Below are 2,048 nucleotides of genomic sequence, written 5' to 3'. Positions count from 1 at the left end.
TGTATTGCACAAACTAGTTCATCTGAATGTGGGTGACAGTTATATGGCTTGATCTGTTGGGGGACCCTAGCCTTGGCACCAGAACCTATTATAGGTGGATGAACTGGTTTTGTGGAGCTCATTCCATATGGTGGGATATCTTGCTCAGTCTTGATACAGGGGAAGGGGCTTGGTCCTGCTTTAACTTGGTATACCAGACTTTGTTGACTCCCCAAGGGAAGCCTTACCACCTCTGATAATTTCATGAGGGTAGGAAGGGTGGGAGTTGGGGATGGAGCAGAAAGGGAGGGAGGGGGAACTGAGATTGGCATGTAAAATGAAAAATAAATTTTTACTGAAAAAGTAAAATAAAACAAAGCAAAACTTACGTTCCATCCATTTGCTGAAAATTTCATGATATCATTGTTTTCAAAATGAATTTTTAATGTTACAACTGAAACATGAATTAAAAGAATTGACCAGATTTGAAATTTGTTTTTAATGTTGAACAGGAGCTATGGAGTGATTGTAGGAAAAAAGAAGCAGTCTAGATTTACCTTTATGTTTGTAATTTATAAGGCAAAAGAGATAATATACTTTATCAATATAGAGACCACAAAGCTTCAGCTTTCACAATGTCTTTTTTGTTTTTATTTTTGTTTTTTTTTTTTTTTTTGAGACTGGGTTTCACTATGTATCTTTGTAGACCAAGCAGGCCTCAAACTCACAGAGCTCCACCTGCCTGTGCCTACTAAGTGCTGGGAATGAAAGTGTGTGTTGTCACACTGCCCTGCTTATATCTAAGTTTTATGAGATTTTGAGAATGATTTAAGATACTGAATGTATAATTTAATTCATAGAACAAGAACTGTAATAATTATTATTAAATAATAATAGTTCAAATCAAAATGAAGACTACATAATCTCAAAATAAGATATACAAAGAATGAAGAACCAGATTAGATCAACACTAATGAGTCAGCAGCACAAAAACAAAAGGTGGGGAGCAACATCGACATAATGCTCGGGAGTAAAAGTCCCCCGAAATCTACGACTGTTGGAAGAGCCGGAAGAAGTCCAGAAAGGAATAGGCGAAGGCATAGTTAGCTGGAGTCTAGAGGATGATGAAGGCATGACTCTTACAAGATGGACAGTGATGACAATTGGGCCTCCAAGAACAATTTATGAAAACTGAATATACAGCCTTAAAATAAAATGTAGGCCTAAATATCCGGAAGAACTCTGATCTGTAAGATTTGTAACAAAAGTCAATATTAGCTGCTTAAGTAATTCAAATGGAGTGGTGGATCCAAGGGCCACAGCAGTGCTGACAAAGTGCGAGAATTCCCATAGCATCAGTCATCCTGCAGGAGCTTCGGTGCTTGATGATGTCAAAAGAGAACATGAAGTTGCCACAACCACCATAAGGACAGTGATACAGGAATTAGTCACCAAGGCCCCGGCCTCCCCTCCCCAATCCAACCTAAGTCTTCATTTTCCACAGTAGTGAATTTTCTAGATTCATCTTGTAGACCTCAAAGTACTGGAGAGGAAGCTCCACTCGGACTTCATCCTGAGAGACTGTTCTGATACAAATTTCTTGTCCATTTGAAATACCTAATTTGTGCTGTGTAACATCTGTAGAGTGTTACCACTGGCTGCCTAGTTGAACTTCTGTGATCAAGAAAGTGTGTTGAAATCAGTTTCCTTTGGGAGTTGTGGGCACATCACACAATCACCTGATGCTGACACATGGTCTGGGTCTGCATTTGCCTGACCTGCCCTCCTGCCACAACTGTGTGGTATCCCTTAGAATAGATGGGAAGCCTTCAGGTAGCATCCATGGGATTACTGCTGGGCTTGGGGGTGCTTTGGCTTCACCCCTGCTTGCTTAAGTCTTAAGTGAGGCCCCATTCAAGCCATTGCCCTCCCTCCCTCACTCCTGCCCTTGGCCAAAGCTTAGATTGTAACCCTCCTCTCCCTCTGAAATTGGCCATGGGTGAGGAACTCAGGGCTTCCCATCTCCCCACCTTTATTCAAGGGGTGCCACTCTCCCTCTCCTTCTCAAC

At 41.3% G+C, this 2,048-nt stretch overlaps 1 pseudogene; it reads left to right on the top strand.

Annotated features, from left to right (window-relative positions):
- Positions 1-1,000: 1,000 nt before the first annotated feature.
- LOC100758077 lies at positions 1,001-1,415 on the top strand (annotated as a pseudogene).
- Positions 1,416-2,048: the final 633 nt, after the last annotated feature.

The sequence above is a fragment of the Cricetulus griseus genome, chromosome 5, assembly GCF_003668045.3.
Source record: "Cricetulus griseus strain 17A/GY chromosome 5, alternate assembly CriGri-PICRH-1.0, whole genome shotgun sequence".
NCBI classification, from domain to species: Eukaryota; Metazoa; Chordata; class Mammalia; order Rodentia; family Cricetidae; genus Cricetulus; species Cricetulus griseus.
The sequence above is the reverse complement of the archived record's forward strand: the minus strand, read 5'-3'. Positions and strand labels throughout refer to the sequence as shown.